Below are 21,850 nucleotides of genomic sequence, written 5' to 3' on the forward strand. Positions count from 1 at the left end.
TAGAAACAGAATTACCTCTTCTCTGGAGCCGCTCCCGCATGCCTAGCTTGCCGCATTGTGGCGAGATCATGCGCGGATCTGTGTCGCTGAGTGATTGTGCTTCGCTCGCCCGTGTTTTTCCGGGGGAAGTGAATGCGAGGATTTGTGCAAAGCAGCTGCGAAGGCGGCAGGTGTCGACTGCGTTTGCTTGCTTTGACAAGTGTGTGTTCACTTTTCATGTAATGTACACACGTGCCTCAACTGTCCACACGCACGTTTGGATGTCCGAGGAGGAGTTGCACCTCCTTCCGTTGAACTCTTGCCAACCCCGCTTGTACAGTTTCATGCTTTAAAACAGACAATAGAAAACCAAGCAGTCAGCCCATTTAGTCCGTTATTTGTTGTTTTTCTTTGTGGAAACTATTCTCAGCTAGAAAAACTCACCTATTCAGTTTTTAATGCTCTAATGCTGCATTCACACCGAACGCGAAAGTTCACTTGGAAGTCTGAACGTCTCGGCATGCCAAATGCTGTCGTGCTTGGGTCCCCGACGCCATCCAGCGGCGCACGCAGCTTGGTGACTTTCACCTGGAGCTGCTTCTGGATGACTGCGGCTTCAAGTGCTACATGAGGCTAACCCGTGCCCAGTTTGGCTCAAATCGGTCCCAGGATTTCCCTGCAAACTACTAAACTACAGGCGTTCCATCTCAGCTGCGGAGCACCTGTCCGTTTGTCTCTGGTGAGTGGCAGTTTTGTCGTTAACTGGTGTCACAAATTAATATTCACTGTATCTGAGTCACACACTGCAGGTTTACTACAGTGCTAACAAATTTATCAAAAATGAAATTACCACATGCTGCCAAATTGTAAAAAGCAATGGATTGATGAAAGGAACGCCATGAACGAGATCAGATCTGATCAAGTTTACAAAACTTTCTATTCGCTTGATACTGCAGTCTTTTTTTTTTTCTTTTTCTTTGAGATGTATAAAATAGACAATATAGTCATGGTGCTGTGATGTGCCACTGTTTTTAGTCATGACGATGTTTTCGTTTATAGACTACTACAGTATCTTTTAATACAACTGGTCAATTGAAAGGTTTTGTGTGCTGCAGATGCTCCTTCAGGACCATGGCAAACAGTTTCCGTGTTGGGGGCGCCACGATGTTCCCTGATGAGGCAACGGCGATTTGGGACCGCCTCGTGGACGACTGCGTGGCTGCGCCCACCACAGGAGAGGAAGAAAATTTCCGAGAGATTTGAGGAGTGGTGGGATGGGCAGCACGAGATCCGACAAGCCCCTGCCAACTCCGGATCCCGCTTCTACAATTTAAGAGCCACCCGCACATACTTTAAAATTCCTCCAATGTTACTTTATCAGCACAGAGATTATTGCACCTGTCCCGTTTGTGTACATGTCAACAATCCATTTGCATATCACAATGAACATTGCTTATATTTTAGTCATAAATTGTATTTGATTGCATTTTATTGTGAGGCAATAAAACATCACTTTTGAAAGAGCTACACTGTAATATGTATGGACTGTATTTAGCAGGTAACCGAACAAAACTGTACACCGACGTAAAATACTGCAATAAACCTGACAAGGTAAGGCACATAAGGTTATGTATGTAATCGTTTTTGTCTGAAAGTTGAAAGACAAATTGGTAAAATAAAGTGGATGTATTAATGTATACACGTGGAACGAAATGAAGAAAAAAAATATATATATAAAAGCCTGAATCCTTCCTGGAAAAGATTGCCACCTGGACATAATTTAGAGTAAATGTGCTGTGTTCATACATTAATTTCGGGATTTGAAATTTGACATCTTCCTTCTACTCTCGTGGCAATGTTTCCAAGGAAGGAGTCATGCTAGTCATGAGCAGCGAAGTGAGGTCTCGCTGGGGGAATGTTTATACATAAGAAGATGCGCCTCAATTCCTCTTTTCTGTTGCCCTTTTCCTGTATGGAACGGAAACATTTTGTGATACAAAGCAGTTGGTGTAAAGGTTTAATTATATCAATAATGCATTTTATTTTGGGTGCGTTTCATGTCACCTACCCTGTTAAAACAATATAAAATTAATCAAATGCAGTGACATGGAACACAAGAATCAATAGAATAGTTTAACCCAGTCCAGTTATAGTGATTATAACCTAAAATATTGAAATTGGAACCCAAAACAAAGGAAAATTATGGAATGCAGTACTACTCATTGTGAAACGCTTACCATAATTGCTTGTACAGGTAGTGCACTTGTACCCTATGAAATTCAATCCAAGTGTTTTATGTACATACCCCCAGGCGGTCTTTGAGGTGCCTCATGTGCTCCTTGACCTTCCTCCCGTTCCCCCTCATCTGTCTGATAAAGTTCATCTTTAAATAGAAATAATGTACATGTGTAATCAGGGGGCCGATGGTTGTGCTAATGCTATTGCTATCTTGGTTCACAGTTCAACAGCAGGAAATGGAAAAACTACACTTACCGGGTATGCCAGCTTTCTTCCTTCAGTTTTCCAAGCCTGCTCTTTTCTTGCTTGGTGTCGGTACTGATAACGTGTCAAACAGCTGTGGCTGCCCACAGACTGCAACAATCACCTCCTCCCTTTTCCTCTACAGGACGCCGTGTGTGACTTAGTCCGTTCTCGAAGCTGATTGGCTGTCACCATGCGAATGCGGCTTGTAGTTCAATTCGCCCAACCCCGAGCGAACCGCCGAAGGAGGCGAATTTTTGCGTGCCCACGCTGCCCGGCACAGATTCGCGTGAGCTCCACTGACTTTCTATGTAACCACGCCGCGTGAAATGCCCAAAACTCATCCGGTGTGAATGCAGCAAAAGAGGCCACATGATGGTGCTAAACCCAAGTTTGAAACGCGAATCAAACAAAACATCCCTTTTAGGCAATTTCTAGCTCCTCCTAATTTGACGCAATAGTTATTTTCTGGAATTCAGTAATATTTTTTTCCTTTCCCACTAACACTTCCAGTTCCATCATTTCAATTTTGTTTTGCACTTGCAGTGCCATTCCAAATTGACCTTGGTGTACCATCAGAGCGATCGAAACCCTCTTAAATATGGCGGTCTCCACCACTGTTACACCTGTTGCCAATTGCACCGCAATCTTGGTAGATCCCGTTCCACACGCTTACCGACAGCGTGCACAATCTGTTAGTTAACCCACAAGTAACCACTGTTTCTAATCTAAATCAGGCCACAAGATTTTGTCTCGTCTGTAAACAGTGTCCGTTGCATCCATTTTCTTGACAACGTTCCTCCTCAATCTGTGGGTTAACGGTTCCATATCAGACATGTTGATATTGAACCAGTGACCTGGTTAACAACGGTATCTTATCGAGCTGATTAATGCTAGGAGTTATAGAGACACCTTGTTGTTCCTTACATCTGCTACAATACAATCGATCAATTCCCCACAGTCCAAAAACTGATCAATCAATTGACCGATTATGCCCATACCATGTGTACTGTTGATTGTCAGAAACGCCACACAGCCGCTGCGCCATGTGGTGGAATCGACGTCTACCAGCCCTTATACATCAAGTCCTGATCAATGGCAGCTTGGGATAACGCTGACACAAGCTGTCAGCATCTACATAAAGAGATCGCCTCGATACCATCAATTCCCGAGACATCGCCGTTAAAACATACCCACGGCTTGCCGTCGCCGCGGTCTCATTTAACATCCCCGTATGAACGAGGCCCCCTTCTCCTTGGCCTTTAGATAGCGGACTTGTCTGGCACAGATCTGCGGCGGTAACATCCTTTAAAACAAGCTGAGAGCCCGCCGTCCCGGCTTATTCATCTGGCGGAGGGCTGACATTACCCCGGCGTCCCGCCTTATCTCTCCCTCGCGGCAAGGGAAGCAAATGCAAGATAGATTCCTATTTCGCTCGAGAGGCGAAACAATGGCTTTCCATCTTGTTTGTGTCCACAAGTGTGCATGTGAGGCAGCGCGCATACACACACAACAGGACAGGTGTGATGTGTTGCCTGGAATAGGAGGGCATTACCTTGAGGTATATACTGTGTACTCACCAGACACTTTATTACGTACGCAATCTGATGAGATCAGTACAAGAGCAAAAAACAAAAACAAAACAAATGACACTCCAGTCTTATGACATAGAGTGTTACCCCGCTAGATTGCTTTTCATAGTTATGGCTTTTTACAGTACTTACTGTAATGCCCTCACATGTGGGAAAGGAGAGCCCCGGTCACGTTTATTGACCAGCGAAAGAACAGGAAAACTCACTCACTCACACAGGAGCTGCTGTTGGCCACAGCGCACGCCCAGACGGTCGCACGCAGACTCGCCAGTGTCCCACGGCCCCATTTTATGCATTTTAAGCATACATTTTATGCTTGCTATTTCCGTTATATGTTTACAATGTTTTAAGTTCTCAGATTTTCGTGGTTCTGTAATGTAACCACAGAGATAATTGTGGGTTCACTGTAATTGTTGTTACAAAGTACACACACACACACACACACAGTAGGTCTTTCCCATTGCAGCGCCATCCGTTGGATCTGATAGGTCACTTCCATGCCCCAATGCAAACAGACTGTAACCGCAAAGGCAAGCAAATAAAACAAATTAAGTACAATTTGTTTATTATTTTGCACTTGCGTTTTCAATGTCTTTAATTTTCCCGATGCGACTGGGCTAATTGTTTCAGGTCTAATTAAATGTATAGCCTAAAAGCTGCAGTATTTTGTGCACATAGTTCTTCCTTTACCAACAAAGAGTTTGCAAGACGGCACGGTGGCTGACTGGTTAGAGCGTCAGCCTCACAGTTCTGAGGACCCGGGTTCAATCTCCGGCCCCGCCTGTGTGGAGTTTGCATGTTCTCCCCGTGCCTCCGTGGGTTTTCTCCGGGCACTCCGGTTTCCTCCCACATCCCAAAAACATGCATGAATTGGAGACTCTAAATTGCCCGTAGGCATGACTGTGAGTGCGAATGGTTGTTTGTTTCGATGTGTCCTGCGATTGACTGGCAACCAGTTCAGGATGTACCCCGCCTCCTGCCCGATGGCAGCTGGGATGGGCTCCAGCACCCCCGCGACCCTAGTGAGGAGAATAGGCTCAGAAAATGGATGGATGGATGGAGTTTGCAAGACACTTTCCAAGGTGTCTCGCCTGTAGCCTTACGCTACCCAAACACTCTGAACTTGACCCAAATCATAACTCGGACCTTGTCGGATTCAGGGGCACGTTCCACACCTGGAAGCTTCAACTTTCAGTGGACTGAAATTAGATGCTTCTTCTGTCCTCTTGTCTTCCTCGAACGAACAAACAAACCGGAGGGATCAAGGCCGACCTCCGGATCGCGAGTGTATATTGGGAATAATTACCCGCAGTCCCCACCATCCAGTGTCCTGAACGCAAAACACAGCCGGAGTCAGTCGAGCGAAAAGAGCAGCTAAATTAAACATGTCAGCTTTTTAATGGAGTTTATTTACTTTGGTGTGTTTACCCATGAATGTCGGCCACAATTTCATTTGCATACTGTGCGTGCGTACGTGCGTGCGTGCCTGTGTGTGTTTTAGGCCTGCCTAAGGGCTTCTTTACAATTCCCTGAAAGTCCTTGAAAGTGTAAGGCTCTTGTCCTGTTTGCATGGGAAGGAAACTGCTTCAGCCAGGAAATCTATATTTGGGTAAAAGTAGCACTACAATGCACTCACTAACTAAAAGCGTTGGAACTAAGTGTTGAGTCCTTTGGATGTCAAAGCTCATTAACACTTGTGCGGACTGAATTAATTCAGATGAAACGGCTGTATGCGCTTTTACAGCATTCCGGATGAAAGCGCCCGTGACCCGGAGCTTTCTCTCGTCGGGATCTTCCACGTTAAGTAAATTGCTTCTTGCTTGGCCGTGCTGCTACAAGAAGGACCAGCGACTTTGAGCTAATGAGACAGTCCTGATCATAGCTGGAGACTTCCATTTGAGTTGCGTTTTAACATGCTCGTATATTTCCCGTTTGAAGTGTTTGTATTATAGGATGAAGCTTGCTTTATAGGGCAGCAATTTGTCTCCTTCTGTATCGACTTGACGTCCTCAAACTGAGGATTTGTTGACAGTCAATCTGCTGATGCAGTGCAAAAATAGGGTTAGGATTTCTTGCCCCCAACTCCTTTTTTTTTTTTTTTTTTTTTTGCTTTTAATATCAGCCTCTGTCTGCTTGAGTCTATACTTGAGATCAAACAGACCCGCCGACCAAATAAAAGTGAGCGCCATAAGAAAAAAACTGGATTGTAAGCGTATACAATGCTTGTCCTCTTCAACTGTTTTAGGGTTGATTCACATGGTTTCGAGCTTTCCTCACGGGGACGCTGGAAGGGGAACAGCTGTGGGCGGTTGCTTGACGGTGTGGCTGTGTGTACCTTGTTGTTTTTTTTAGACAGAGTGAGAAACAAAGGTAACTTGGTGACGTCCCTGATGTGGGATTGGTGATCAATAGCAGCGGCGATGGGAGAGGGGCGTGCGTCTTCGTCGATGGTTGTTCTTGGTAATAGCTAATGTGGCCTTCTCTCGGAACATCTCAACTGTGTGAGTCATGTTTTTTTTTTTTTCTGCCAGCCAGTGCAGTTCGATTTTGAATGGGCAATGCATTGGCGTAGTATAAAGCTGCGGCGTGTCCCAAAATGACGCTTTCCAACTGGGTTTCCTCCATTTTTATTGTATTTATTTATTTGCTGCTGCTATGAGGTCACACTTTATGTAGCCGATTCAGCTATTACCATTCCTCCGACAAACCCTGAGGTGTATCCACAAAACGGCTCAGAGTTTACCATTCCATATTTGGAACTGTGCTGCTTGTCGGAAGCACAAGTTTCCCACCCCAAAGTGATGATTTATTGCTTTTGGAAAAGCTCATAAATAGTTAGTTTCAGAGACTTTGCAGAAAAACACTGAATAAAAATGGTTGCGTGCTTTGTAAAAGAGTGCAGCAGCTGCACAAAGATCAGCCCTTCTCAAATGGAACTTTTCAGTCGGGGGGGGGGAATCTATTTCACAAAAGTCTGCCATTTCCGTTTATAAAATGTTTCCCCCCGCCCCAATCTTTGCCGCCTCTTTTCATTACCTATCCAAACAGCACAGCTGCTGCGTGGTACCATATGTACCCGACGTCACAATCAACCTGTGAAAGTCATCGCTGCCAACGACGCTCTTATTGTTCACTTTGTAATTTGGAAACTGACACTTGTTTTGAAAAAATAAAAATAAAAAATAGATTGAGCTTGACACCACCAAGCTGTGACAACAGGATTTTTTTCTTCTTTTCTTCCTACGTTTCTCACAAACAACACCATGGGGTCTTGGAGAACACTTTAGCGCCTCATCACGCCACACATGCCACTTGTGATGAAATATTAAAATAAGTGATGCGAAGGTTTTGCTAAGTGTTTTTTTTTTTTGTTGTTGTTTGCACTTGCAACTGTTTACTTGTCCAGCCCAAGATTTTCATTGCTTGTGTCCGCAGTTGGGGCACTGACAAGTCAAGGTTCGCAACATGTTCTCACAGTAAAATAGTAGGAAATCATCCAAAATTATTTCGACTGCTGGAACTTTCTCCCCGAGAATGTCCGACATATATTGAAGTACAAAACTACATTTTGTCATAGTGTCAGACTAAAATCTTACCATACTTAATATAATGTTTCCATAACTGCACAAAACTAAGTCACAGGTATTTAGAAAGGAAAAAGATGGTGCTGTGTTGCACTTTAGAATTAAATCAACTTATGAAGACCTAGGAATTATTACCATGAGTATAAAAAAAAGCTCAATTATTTGGAGTCCCCATCACTGCAATGTCTGAGGTATTTCCCCCCACTTTCAAATTCATCCTGCGGGCTGGATTGAAACACCTAGCGGGCCTATTTTGGCCCACCAACCATATGTTTGACACCGATGGGTGAGGGTCAACCAAAACTGCCATCAAAGCTAACCACCTGTAGAAGTTGACAGGTTTTCTCTATGGAAAAATTAAGAAAATGGACTTTGTATCCTCGCTTTATCCAACAAAGTTGCTGCCGACAAACACGCATGCTGTACAAATAAAACATCCTGCTTGTAGTTAATGTTTAAAAATGAAAAAGTGCCAGTCCTTTTCCTTTTTGTTTAAAATCCTACTCTATTATTGTGAGTTTTCGATCGCTTGCGCCTCGTCCTCGAGCGTAATGAACAGCACATGTAAGCACTTACAAGTGCGCCAAGCGATTTTTATCTCACAAAAGTGAAAACAATTAAAGCTTGATGTATGTATCGCCTTGTTCCTTGTCACAGCAGAAAACCGGGCAGGGGGAGTGCGAGAGAGAGACGCGAGTGCTGCTCTGCATCGGAGACGTGGGGGAGTGAAAAGGTCTGCTGAAGGTCAGTTTCAATGCAGAAAAGCAGCCATTTCTTTCCACCTTGTTTGCCTGGAAAACAAGTTAAATAAACAAGGTGAATTTGAAAGAAATTGGATCAAACCCACAGGGCGGCAGGAGTATGAATTCCATAGTCATTTCATTTCAATGTCATTCGGGAACACTTTGGACCAGCCCCACTTGTGGAGGAAGAAAAGAAAAGGGTATTTTCCTTTTTTTTTCACGAGAGCGGACTTTTGGCCCCACAGCGGTACGCAGCTAAGAGATGGGAAGAGACAGGCGAGGGGTGGAGCAGCGGGAAAGAAGAAAGGGAAAACAGTTAGGTGGTCGAGATGCCACCTGTGGTCCGACGTAAAACTAAAGCCTCTCATTCCCAATTGGCTCCTCATCCCCGTTTCCTCGCTGGCTTCTCAGCTCCTCGGAGGATGCCCTATTCTCTCAGTGGTCCCGAGACACCAACCCTATTTCGCATGCTTTCCCGGTGGGCCCAGAGTGATAGAAAAGACGTAATTTGTTTTGATTTGGCCCCTCGCACAAAGCAATCTCCCGGCGTTATTTAAGGCCTCGCTCGCTCTCGGCAGCATCTGACAGCAAAACAACAAATCTCAGGTTGCCACGGATCTCCTCTCGTTATCGGCGTCTGCCTTTCTATATCTTTTAATCTATCAGCTTTCGTTGGTATATAAGCATTTTGCTCCCTCGTCGTTTCCCTCCGTCGTGTAGGTGAAAACAGTCATGGAATTTGCTGGTAGAATGGCGCTCAATTGAGCAAAAACTTCGCCAAGGTCACAAAATTAAAAAAAAAATAAAATCTATTCGTGTTAGCGAGGGTTCTTCCCTTTTCTACTCACAACCGACCAAAAAATAACTCCCTCAATGCGTTTGTGCTTGATGGAGGGAATAATAAACGTGTTCACTGATCTGACAGAACAATGCGCTCCTTTCTATTCTCGCGTATCTGGGTTGGTATGATCCAACGATTCGAAGCCAGAGAGTGTCTAGGAATAGCGACGGGTGGGGGAGAACCCACAACAGTCCCAAAATAGGGAGCTTCATTATGGCATCCATCCCTGATAATCAATTCTTTCTGTTGACTTGTGAATCGCACTTTTCTGCCATGAATTCGGGAAAAACAACCAAAAAAAGGCACTCACTTTCCTTGATGCAGACAAGGTGTCAGATTGCTAAGTTTCAGTTTGTTTTCTTCCCTTTTTAAAGCCACTTTGCCCATCTCCGGCTCACAAGCGTTTTGCCAGAAAGTAATTTGGTATCCTCACGGAAAAGCAACAGCGAGCAAAAGCAAGGTTTGATGCGCCCCTGCCACGCAAAAAGCGCCTCCCTGTCACGCATTTGCAGCCGACACAAACACTTTCATCACTTCATCATGTAAAACAGTCGATCCAAAGCGCTGTTGTTGTCTTCGCCTTCTCGATCTGATTTTATACAATTGCCACCATTCAGCTGGCTTTGTTTGCATAGTTTGCCACTAATTTGACTTCCGCCACACATTTTTATAATGACTCAATTACAGCATACGTGAGTTTTCCAGCATCATTTTTACTGTCAACTCTCTGAAGCAATTTACCTGTAACGTTTATCGATATTTCAATAATTCATCAATTGTTTTTCAACTTTGTGTGTGTGTGTGTGTGTAGGGGGGGGGGGGGGGGGGTGCTAATTGATGAGTTGCTATTAGCTAACCATTTTGCCAAAGTACAGTCTTTTATAGTAGCATATTTAGCATAGTACTAGCTCACATGGCTAGCTGTGGGGTTAACGCAAAGAGGAATAAGTCTCTGGAGTCTGGAACATGCTATTTTTGCTTCAGTAACTTTTATTTATTTATTTTTTATTTTTTTATTTTTTTTTAAGCCATTCATCTGTGACAACGGAGTTGGAACTAGGAAGCTCGTATACTTTGCGGCTCAAAGCGACTCGGCTATGACGATTGCGTCAATGTCTTCATAAAGGACACCAATGGTAAGTTTGGATACATTTTTAACCTTTTTTATATTTATTTACAATAACTTTGTACTGTACTGGGTGTTTTAGGCCACAAAAAGTAGAAAACATTAATTTTGTGCCGTACAGTAATATGTTGCATATGGCCTAAAAAAAAATAAAAAATAAAAAGTTCTTCAAAGGTTCGGACATGGACAATCGTCTATCGGACGACCCTCCGCCCCTATTCGTCCATTTTATCGAGGTTCCACTGTACAGTCTATATAGTCTCCTAAATATTACTTATCCTATTTTGCCCATTTATGAATTTTTTTTTTTTTTTAATGAGGTGTATTTTTTTTAAGTGTACATTCATCTTCTAATACCCCCCTACTGCCACTGGCCCATTTCACCATTGGTTTTGGTAGATGAGCTGCAGTGGACAGGAGGGGCGGAGCCATACACGAGGCCTATCATACAGCCACAGCCCTAATTACTTCCACACTCTGATGGAGTCTCAAGAGCCAAAAGTAGCGGATCAGCACATTCCATCCCTCCTAGCTTCTCTTATGTTCCTGCCCGCCCCACTCCTTTGTCAGGACAGGGCTTGTGTTATTAACCTTCCGTCTGCTCATGCAAATATAACACTGCACTCCCTCCCCTCACTTGCTGCAAGCTCGTCGTCGACAGTTGAGCTCTTATTTCTGCTCGGTTATCCCCACAGCGTTTGTCAAAGGTCGAAAGCAAGAAGAAATTCAAACAGCGCTGCGGCGGCAGAAAACAGACAGATTGACTGGACACTGTGGTTCAATTATTGTCGGATTTCACTGGAGGATAAGAGAGAAAATGGAAACGGCAGAAAGAGAAGGGAGTGTTTGGAAAGAACAAAATGGAGACAGAGTGGACTTCATGATGGAGTGTGAGTTGAGTGTCGATGGCGTCTGTCTGTGTGGACTGCCGCAGAACAAAAAGGGGTCAAGGGTACACTTAGTTTTGATGGATAGAGGCCTTCACCCCAAAGTCTTGCTTCACATCCTGGTCGTTAGGGCAACTAAGCACCTCTCAATGTGGCGATTGTACCTCTCATCAGCACGGCGTGCAGACACCCAACGCCAGGCGGGGAGCGCAGTAATCATGCGATGTGAGTCAGGCGCGGGCAGACATCTTTACGCGCGACCCTCCCGGCTGATAAACGGACGGACGGACGGACGGACGGCCGGCGGCTAAAGGACTCGCTAACGTCCTCATTAGCCTCCCTTCTCGCCGCCGCCGCCCGCCACCCTGATGAGGGCTCATGGCGCCGCACATAAAATCCATATTCATACCCTGCGTATGAGGGGGGGGGTATAAAAATGACAGCTGCACTTTGAAGTGTTACTGTGTCGCTTGTAACAGTGGACACAATGAGACACACAGTCGTTGAAGGCCTGTATTTCGGCAGTTATGGGAGTTGAAATGCTGCAGACGTAGTGCCTAAATGTGCCTTATGATCCTCTAACCAAACGTCATTCCCATCTATCTGGCCACACATCAAGCAATTAATATATCTGAGTACTTAAATATTTAATATCCTGTGTTTTATTCTGGATTCCCCCCCTACAATTTGGCAAAGGCTTGAGCATCAGTTGTACAAAAAAATGCCTGTAGGGCTTTTGAATCATTGCAAAATGTGATCAATAATTGTGTCAGTAAGTAACCATGGGGCTTATTTTGGCATAGGAATCAAGTAAAAACAACTCACTTTACCATCTGTCTGCGCTATAATTATTTTGACTAACGTGCTTGTTTTGATGCAAAACAATGTAATTGTATTGGTTTTGCACGCAAGGGGGTGCTGTGGGTTTACTGTCGTCGAGAATTAGCACACAAGTTCGGCTAGTTTCCACACAGATTTCAGGATCCAAAATGTTTCTGCTTTGGACTTGCTTTCGGAACTTTCTGGAGCCATTCACTGAGTTACACCTCCGCCTCTGCGTTTGATACGCATGCAGAAACCTGTATCTCAGTTAACATCATGATTGCATTGATATTTTATCGTTTTGGATTTTCCAACTGTGAATTTGGGCTGACTTGAACGGAAATCAATACACATAACGTTGGTACCATTTGAAATTACACGAACAGGATCAAAGGTCAAATTCATCATGGTGCTATTTGCCTAACCATTGTTATAATCAGTAGATTTACTGTCAGCGTAATTCGTTACTTACGAGTGTCCAAGTTTTGTTTAATCCTGCTCCAGCTCAGATGTTAACTAGACCCCGCCCCTTAAAGGCACAGGTCCAACACGATCTTTTTGTTGTCACGGCGGCTTCTTCAAAACTAGTCCCATTGATGACCCTCTTGAGCTTAATAAAAAGGAAAAAAAATCATATTGAACCACGTTGCGTCAGAAGGGAGTTTGCTCCAGCAAGGTGATGTGCTCGTCGGCAGGAACTGTTGGATGCTCAGGGAATTGTGAGCAGGTGCGTTGTCCTGGTGAAGCCGACACGGGTTGTCCTGCCACAACTCTCGCCTCTTCTCACGCACTGAACGAAGCAAACGCCGTATTGAAGGTGAAAACTTGTCGTACGGGTTTGAAACAGAACTTTTGTGACACTACTAAGGAAACACCTTGTACGGGTAAATTGAGTCACTAGCTTGGTCATGAAACGGATGAAATGAGTAGAAATGACCACAATCATCTATGAATTGGTTACTATAAATGTCAATTGTGTAATTTACTGTTCATTAATAAATAAACTGGGCACAATTAAGTGCAGTACAGCGCTACGACCAGCGGAGGCGCTGTTGATTCGGTCTCAACTCGTTCGCTGTTGAGGGAAACATGACTTCAGCCATGGGAATTGGCAGCATTATTCTGCTCACTTCTAACATTGGCAATTTTGGCTCTGAAAAGGTCAGATTTTTGGTTTATAAAAAAAAAAAAAAAAAAACAACAACAAAAAACTCAAAGACACAAAGCTTTGTGATGAGTGAATTTCTCTGCCTGACAAGGCAGCTTTACACACAATTGCACTCATGCCTAAAACATTGTTGCTATGGTTTCAGCCTTTTTAAAATACTGAAATCCCGTGGCTTGTTTGGAGTGGGGATCCATCAGAAGTGTTTTTTAACTTGAAAGCCGTTTGTCAGGCAAGCCGTCAGCACACTGCGCGCACACACACTGTACGGAGTCACACTGTAGATTACCAGTGACCCCAGGGGAAGGAGTAAAAAGATGAATACATACAACTTAGCTTTCTTTTTTGTCCCGTCGCAGTAAAAGGTAGAGCACATCCACTTCCCATCACAGGATTTTTATTTAAACACCGAGGCGCTGTCAGCCGTTCTCCCAATGGGAGATTTGATGAGTTGTCATAGGAACACTGTGGAGCGCAGTGTGTGTAAGAGAGAAGCGTGGGGGGGGGGGGGGGGAATGTTAAACACTGTCGAATAAAAGAGCCACTTCATTGTTAAATACAACCCCCACCTTCAGGTGAGTCAATATCCCATTTGTTGGTTTTAAGGCCTGTGTGAGCTTTGGGCTTTGGACCCACCATCAATAAATTACATTCCATTTCTTTATCTAATTCTGCTCTCATCTTTGGATACCATAAACACAAACTCATCTGTTACTTGCATTCTTGACATATTTTGATTGCTTTGAGCAACTTGAATGGTAGATTTTCCACATACAGTACTGTAAATGGTGTGGGATACATTTTGGTTATGGACCACCAAGCATTTCTAGTTTGTTTTGGCTTTGTTGTTTACTTAAAGCAACAATCAGGAATTACTGTTGTTGTTTTTGTCTGCTCACCGACAAATTGTGTTGACGCTTAGACAAAAACCCAGCTACACTCATAGATTTTGTTTTTGTTTGATCTGCTATCAATGTCTCTAGCGTTGCGAACCTTGAACACTTTTTGTTTTTTTAATTGCTGTTCTGAAAAACATGCTTTCAGTTGTGAGTCACCTCCCCACCCTTTAGCTCCCTTGGTTGTCCATTCATTTCGCATAGTAATTGGATCAAGTGGTGCATTTATTTCCACGAGGAACGCCAAATTCTTAGCCAACACATGCTGTGCTGCTATTCGTCATTACCAAGAGGGGAAAAAAAAAAAGTGGCTTGGCCCTGGCCTATTATTTCCAATTTCTCCAGGAGAAAGTTAATCTAATGAGCATTATCGGCAGCTAATGGGAATTATAATTAGTCAGATGCAGGAGATTATCTGCACGCAATTAGCTGTGTCTGTCAGCTCCAATTAGCGTGACAGAAATGAGGACACTTTGGAGTTTGTTGCTGCGCAGATGACAATGATGAGAGAGGCGAGAAGGGCAAGGAGGTGGGAAGATGGAGGGAGATGAGTTGTGGGGGGGGGGGGGGGGGGGGGGGGATGACTTATGCAGTTTGGCAAAAACAAAAAATTCGCCCAAAACTGAATTTTATCCATTATATTTAACGTTGTTGTGGCCAATTTCACTTGCCTGAAAACTGAAGAATCCATTTCCCCGTCGTCCTTGCCATAATGCATTCCGGGTACATTCCAAGCACACAAATCGCGCTCTGTTCAACAACCCACTTGCTAATGTTTTTAATCAGCCTCATATCGCCATGCCAACCCCTCCCTGGGTGCAGTGTCAATGAACACCACTGCACAACACAGCCGGATACACAGGCAGCTAAATAGCTACTGATTGCCCTCCCCCGTTACGTTTGCATGGATTATCTCCGTCTATTTGACCAGGCTGCATGCATGTGTCAGTAAAGCATGCATCGTAAACAGTTGGAGTCAATAGGTAGAGGAAGCGGGCGCATGCCTCCGCTGCACACAACACATGAAGACACACATGGTTACTCTAATACTTGAGAACCCCGCCCATCACGTTTGTGCACGCAGGCACACATGCACATAAAGCTGATGGGCACGCACCTAAACCCAGGGGCGGCGCGCGAGACAATATATATTCAGACAGTGACAGTCAATTTGGGACGAGTTTAAGCTTCTCTTTGCTTGAGATTGATCGGGTTTAGCTCATATTTACCAGGCAGACACTCAACGCTGTAATGTGTCCAGGAGGCATTTATCAAAACAGTATCATACCGAAGTGCACCCCAAAGGACTGTTAGCAGGCGGATTTAATACCGGAAATGTAAATTTGGCCTCTCTATTATCAAGCACATTTAATGTTGCCAACAATGTAAAGTTGTTCAGAGCAGTGACGACCCTGGTTATGTTCCTCTCGTAAAGCTCGTAGTGTCATGAGGAATTGCACTGATATGATCCAATGGAATCATTAATTGCTTATTCGATAATGGGGACAATGCGTGGAACCTCTCAGGTGGAACCCAAGCCATTTTGGGACACTGGTTAAAATAATGGCAATAGAGATCTTTGGCACCATAAAATTGGTTTTAACTGTACAGTAAAATTCTTAACCGTAAGTCAACCGCTGCTATGAGGGTGAACTTAGAAGTACTGCAAAAGATGTGAAATATAGGAACTGTGTGGGAAACGCTACCAACCAGACGTGTCCGGTACGTAGAGTCCACGAGGGAGAAAAGCGCTCTTTTTGACAAATGGTCAGGCGAGCAAAGTAACTCGTGCTACTTTTGGTAATATGCAAACGCTCATGTTGCTCGAAGAAATTAAAAATGGACTCCGTGGAAAAAAAATGCCCATTTACCTCAATGAGGAAAAAAAAGTCAAAATTGCAAAAGAGTTTTTGCTCACACACGAGTGATTCTGAGAAACGCGAGTGTTTCTATCGCCACCAGGCAGGGTCACCTCGTCACCATCTGCCCCACTCGAAAGAAAAAAAGAGCAAGCCAAAAATGTCAAAATGCTGCCGTGTCTCCAATCGGTGTCGGGGGAGACAAGTTTGCTGAGGAGTTCAATCCATTTGTTTCACAAGGCTTTGTTGCATTTGACAGTGACCACTTTCCTGCGGGATAGCAACACAAAACAGTCCGTCATGTTTGACAGTCTTCTCCCCTTTTGAACACGCTCACATTTTAGCATGGGGCGTTCAAACTGAGTGCTGAGCGTGCCCGTCGCATTCGTCCACTTGTTCTCTAAAAAGCCTGTGAGGTCCATTTAAAATCGCCGTGAAAACGCCATGCCCAGTAGCCGGTATTGTTCTTATCCTCTGAAATCATTTGGCTGGTAGAAAAGTTTTCCCTTCTCCGGCGCTAACAGAAAACCGCTGTTTTTCTGATCCGACTGCGACTGACTCACCCTTTTTGTTCGCGGCGTGCGCTGCAACCCATGCTCAGGCTTGAAAACTTGGACACTTGGTGGATCGTAGTGACTCTTTCACGGTTAGCTCTGATCCCACTAATTCTCTCTTCGACCGTAAACAAAATGTTGTTGTTGTAACTTCAGCCTAATGATGCAGCCCTGTTACTGTCAGTAGACAGAGAACGGTCAATAAATGCCCAGAAGACTGATGCTACTTTGCGTACTTGTTTTTCCTCTGGTAACAGATCCAAAATGGGAGTAGTCTCAGCAGTTTTGTCCACACGGGCCATGTTTGGCCTTTAATCATAGCATGTCTTGCCATTTAGGAATGAAAAAAACAAAACAAAAAACGCTGCTGTATTAATTTCTTTTGGCTCGGACTTAAGTCAGATGTGGTGGTGGTGGTACAGATTTGTGGCAAACCTGTCCAATCTCGGATAAGCCAAACTAGATGATCCATTAAGCCCAATTAACAACAACTTAAAATACCCGAGATGAAAAAGAATTAGCTTTCTCGTGGAAGCAGAATTTTTTTAATTTAGATTTTACTCCATTCACCCAAAATGGAGATGTGTGCTTTTGCATTTGGACTCTTCAGTTGTTGTTGGAGAGCAACTGTTCCCAAAAGATGAAGTTGAATACGCATAATTGCATAATTGTTGTACCGGTTGTTTACAGGGTTATTGAACAGGCACAATATGCACTCGGCACAATCATTCAGGAACACATACAAAACAGGAAAAAAAACCTCCATCTCAGCTCAGCGGGAGCGGCATGAATGGATGCACGCACTCACGCAGTATTACAACGCGCACCATTTTCCTATCCCGGCTCAAGGCTACTTCGCATCCCCACAGATTCATGCCATGTCAGTACACTCGCCGTCGTCCCCGTTTGCCCATGTTGACGTCTCGCCGCTCTGACAGGCACACTGAAACTGACAGCGTGATTTGTACTCCAGCGCAAACAAGCCCGGCTACATCAATTCCCCCTAGACGGGAGCCTCGGAAAATGTCTTGGAATTCCCGCGACTGTTTTACATAATTTTTTTGTTTTGTTTTGTTTTCAAGGTTGAACCGCAGAGCAGCTCATAGCAGCTGTACTGCGACAACTTTAACAACTCACTCCCCCAAAATAATTTCTCTTTAGTCCTTTTAGTCTTCGCTAAGAGTTAGATTGGCTCCCGGTGCATGTCTTATCAAAGGGACAGATTGACCACGAGACCACGCAGAACCCAAGTCGGATCTGCAGGAGCACTTGTCTTGCTCAGGCATTGCCGTTCAGTGGAAAAACAGTTAAGTGCAAAAACATACTGTTTTAAGTTTGTAAGTGGAGGCGTATTATGTGTACTCATTTTTGCGGGAAAGTGTCACACACAGAAATATGATAACACCACTTATTAAAAAAATGAGCTAAAGTTTTTGCTGTGCAATTATTTTGTCATTTTTTAAAATGTATTTTGAACTTGGCTTTTACCTGGAAATGCAAAGTCTGGAGCAACAGTTTGGTTTGTTACCCTCTGTTTTGCTTTTGTACTCTTGACACTCTGCTTTTAACGCTCAAGAATTGTATACAAATCTATTAACCTATTAACTTTGAAAAAACATCTGCCGTAAGTGGAGAATGGTTCCTATATTCCCCACCTAATTGGATTGTACATTTTACGAGCGCAAACCTCTCGTGACAGTTTTCCCGTGGTCCATTTTTGATTGTGTATACTGTGCGCACTGATGTTTGTCTCGCTGGAGGCGCGGTGGGCTCGCGATCGGTCTATACCTGCGAGGGTGGGCACGGTTCAAACTGTGGCTGAGCCTGCCCGAGTGGAGTGTGTGTCTTCTGGGCAGAATGTGTGGATTAAGGGAGGCCTGAACTTGAAACAAGAAAGGACAGAACAGTCAATAACACACTGATTAATGGTAATGGCATGCAAGCCAGGGGGCTAATCTTCTAAGCTCTTTTTTTGGGGGGATCTAAGAAACGATTGGCTGAAAACGTTGAGGACAGGAAGAGAAGGCGAGCAAGCCAGTGAATGTTTGTGTATCGCTTCACCTTTTAAGTCTGACGAGTGCCAGTAATACTGTGACTTTAAGGTGTGACATGGACTTGAAACAGTGGGAACATTTCTTTCATTCTTTCTTTAGCCACACGAGCACCCATCAGTCCAATTTTCTTTCACCTTGCTCAGAAACATGATCATAAAAAGCTCAGTCATTGTTACACTGAATTCCCGATGCTTATTATCCAGCAGTATCAAGTGGCTGATGAAATGGAAATAGTTTATCCTAGCTTTTTCCAAGCAATCTGGCTCATTCAGAGATTTTCTCCCCTGAAATTGAAGAGGTGCTGATCCCTGTGCTCGCACCTCATCCACTGCCTATGGATTTGCCACAAGCGTGGGTTAATTTATGCAGCCTCGTGAATGCAATCTGTCCACAGTCACGAAGGAGCGACGGGAATGTTGAGTCTCATGATGGATTGGATGTTGCTCCCGGTGTTTATCTAAGGAGCTTGTCATCAGTCTTTTGGATTGCAGATGGATGCTCTCTTCTGGCCTTCGTGGGAGCGGCCCACTCAGCTTAACACTCTTGAATGAGACAGGCATGATAAAGCGATTTATTGATTGCGCATCATTAAGACCTTTGCCAGTCATGTGGAATTAGATCAACTTTCATCGAGGCATCATGGCATTCGTTTCAAGGCTTGCAGAGGGCGCAATTAATTCAGGCTCCCCTATATGTCTCATTAGCAAGCTTTCATATTCTGTTTTATTTAGAAATAGAACATGACATACTCATGTCTAATACAGTGATTCCCAACCACTGTAATTTGTTATTAAATTGAGGCAAGATCATCATTTCAGGGTAAATACTATTTCTGACATTTTTGCTTGGTGGTGTACCGTGAGATATTGCAAATGGTTGGGAAACACTGGTCTTTGCAACGATGTCATATTGTGTCTGTGTTTTTGGTTTTTGAGTAAGTTGGCATTTGGTTTTCTTGTCTCCCTTTGGTGGCACAGTGAGCCGGGTGGAATGAGCAAGGTGGTGTGCACCTGGGAGCTATTCGTAATTGGCAACTGCTAACAGGGGGCCCAGAATGACTCGTGAAAGTAAATCGTAGTCCTCCAAATATTTGAGTAAGGGTAAATATTCAGTGAAAACTACTCAAGTGAGCAAATAATGACTTCTGATTTATTCGTTTTTTTTTTTTTTTTAAATATCACATGAACATCAAAGACAAAAATATAAATTGGGAATATGCATATTGAAATATGCACTTTAAATTAACTTTAAAACTATAAAGTATCATAAAATATGCCAAAATCAAACACTAAATGATCTTAAACGTACGATCTTTGTTTGCACAAATGAACAAGCACGATAGCGTCACCAAGAGATGATTAATTATATAAAAATACAAGTAGCGAGCGGAATTTAACGTAATGTAAGTAAAGGTTTCTTCTTAGCAAATATACTCAAAAGTAAAAAAGTATGTTGCATTAAAACTATCCCAAAAGCTCCACAAGTAAATGTTGCCTGTTACCACCCACTTCTCTGCCAGCAACCCTCCTTGCTCCCGCTTCCTATCACTGTAAACTGCATGCATTGAATGAATGTTGTTTTATTGAATACAAAAATCTTGTTCACGCTTTATTTTCCGCAGTGGAGCAATTCAAAAATATGCCTTCTCGAATGATGTCGGTAATCATAGACTTCGTTCGTATCGTTTGTTGTTCCGCCATCTTTCATCAGGACCAAGAATCGGCTCTCTTGGCCGTGCACTTCCTGCTTGATTGGTCCAATAGTTTATTCACTTCACTCACACACAAAAGGCATCAAGCTGACCGATCTCTGAGTAGGAGCCAGACCCGGGCTGATCGATGAGGCCTTGGTCCGAGTGGTGGTATGGGGGAGGGGGGCACGGTGGTAGCGAGCTGGACAGGTAGGCTGACGGACGTCCAATCAGTGGGCGAATCGATGGGAACTTTTGCTGAGCTCAGATAAGAGCCTGCTCGGGATGCTCAATCGCCTTAGCTGACGGTAGCCTTTGGTTGCTGTGCTGATCTTTCTTTTTCTCTGCAGATCTTCTCTCCAAATCATGTCTACCACAAAACAGAGAATGTAATATAGTGTGATAAATGCCTTTGAGTATTCGTGTGTATCAGCGCAATCATCGATTGGACTTCATGCTGTTTTGTTTAGTGACCACCACCACATTAATGGCACAGGTTATTGATGCGATGTACCGAAAACAATAGCGCCAACTGCGCGTTTGCTGTTGTCTTTCTATTTACCACTTTCAAATGCATGTTTGCCTGTGCAGAGATTTCCAGTCAAGTTGAAGAATAAATCAGACTTCAAACCCCTGTGGTGCCCTCATTAGAGCAGGCTATTGAACCTCAATAGACAGCCAGAATGTGTCGCGGGAGTAGTTGCCTTCAGGCTCACTATAAAGCTTAAAGTAAAGCAATAAAGCTAAAGTTCGCTTGCTTAAGCTAAAGGTTAAGTACTTTAGGATTTCCACTGACTGTATTTATGGTCTTCTGGATTGACATGAGGTCTACAATAGTTGCTATTTGAGAGACAAAAATCTTTGGATACACCTCACAATCTGTTTGGGATTGGTTTAAATCACTTTATTGTCCAAATTGTCCCAAATCATTTGGCTCGCATGCCGACTGGTAAAGGCAGCTATTGCTTGACACCTCCATAGCATCAGGGAGACGATTTATTGGATTAGCCGGTGTGATGTGTGCGGATGCCCCCACGCACGCAATCTTAACGATTCAGATCATTGTTTGCCGTCTTGTCTTTATCATATCACACTTGGGCTTGTTGTTAATTATTTCCAAGTAAGAGCCCTTGCCAGGTATATGTGCTTCAGAAAAGGTTTGTTTCTCTTTCCTGGCAAAGAAGTGTTGCAAAAAAATAAAGAAATCTCATTACAGGTTTGCTGGGCTGCTGCAGGCAAGCATGTTTGCCCACCTCCACTGTGAGACAAAATCTTGACCGAAAGCGTCGTGAAGGCTCGTTCGTGAGAGACGTGCGGCGTCAGGGTTGGAGAGCTGATCCATGGCGAGTTAATAGCAAAATATGGGGGCAGGAAATGTGACCGTGGCGGCTCACTGTGGTCTTACTGCAGTTGCATGTCGCTTCTTCGGAGGAGTGGGGTTTTTGCAGTCATAGGGTCAGAGCCACCGGTTGGCTCAAATGAAAATCACAGTCACCCCAAGTATGGTGCCATGAGTACAAGGATAGGGTGCTGGTTCAGTGTATTTATCTGATCGCCACAAGATATTAATATTCTAA

At 43.9% G+C, this 21,850-nt stretch overlaps 1 protein-coding gene and 1 long non-coding RNA gene across 11 annotated transcripts in view; one reads left to right on the top strand and one right to left on the bottom strand.

Annotated features, from left to right (window-relative positions):
• brd1a (bromodomain containing 1a) overlaps nt 1-21,850 on the top strand; it is a 114,442-nt gene that overhangs the window by 20,062 nt on the left and 72,530 nt on the right. For 5 of the 10 annotated variants that reach the window (XR_009786318.1, XR_009786327.1, XR_009786328.1 and 2 more), the window contains exons 15-16: nt 8,294-8,380; nt 10,249-10,356. The gene's annotated coding sequence lies outside the window, so the exon portion shown is untranslated. Of the gene's footprint in view, nt 1-472; nt 719-1,094; nt 1,501-8,293; nt 8,381-10,248; nt 10,357-21,850 lie in introns of those variants that run through there. The other 5 variants (XR_009786319.1, XR_009786326.1, XR_009786321.1 and 2 more) reach the window with 5 other exon arrangements.
• Nucleotides 1,595-2,835, bottom strand: LOC133471704 (uncharacterized). The gene is made up of 3 exons (XR_009786338.1): nt 2,473-2,835; nt 2,285-2,362; nt 1,595-1,947 (listed from the first exon to the last, which is right to left on the bottom strand). It is a non-coding gene; the product is annotated as an uncharacterized LOC133471704 (long non-coding RNA).

The sequence above is a fragment of the Phyllopteryx taeniolatus genome, chromosome 22 (assembly GCF_024500385.1).
Source record: "Phyllopteryx taeniolatus isolate TA_2022b chromosome 22, UOR_Ptae_1.2, whole genome shotgun sequence".
In the NCBI taxonomy this organism is placed as follows: domain Eukaryota; kingdom Metazoa; phylum Chordata; class Actinopteri; order Syngnathiformes; family Syngnathidae; genus Phyllopteryx; species Phyllopteryx taeniolatus.